Raw genomic sequence first — 512 nt, 5'->3', positions numbered from 1 at the left:
GGGGGGGGGGATAAGTAAATAGATACAAACCCTGCCTTTCAAATTTAGACCTATAAGCTATTTCGTGGGGATTGTTTATATCGTAATATGTGGTTATAAGATGAAGTCATTGAATATATGTTCACTATTGTCGAGCGAAATTTTAATACGGATGAATATTTTGATATAATGTAGATCGAATGCACTCCGGAATTTGAAGTCATAAGATTATATAAGCAGTTATTCCATACTCTTTTGTTGCATCTTTTCTTAACTATTCTTAACCCGATTAAAAATAGTCTGCGATACGAAGAGAAAACAAATGGAAAACTGCAGCGAAAATAAGCGAATTTCAGAAAAATCAAACTGTTCAGAGAACTGTTCCCTGGACTTTGACAGATCGACAAGAAGGTATATAAAAAAGATAATTTGTTTATTATTACAGAAGCATTATAGAAATGGACAATGAAAAGCAAATTAGCATTACAAAAACAGTATTTTTTTTATAATGCTAGATAATAAACTACAAACGC

The sequence above is a fragment of the Penaeus monodon genome, chromosome 29 (assembly GCF_015228065.2).
Source record: "Penaeus monodon isolate SGIC_2016 chromosome 29, NSTDA_Pmon_1, whole genome shotgun sequence".
In the NCBI taxonomy this organism is placed as follows: Eukaryota; Metazoa; Arthropoda; class Malacostraca; order Decapoda; family Penaeidae; genus Penaeus; species Penaeus monodon.
The sequence above is the reverse complement of the archived record's forward strand: the minus strand, read 5'-3'. Positions refer to the sequence as shown.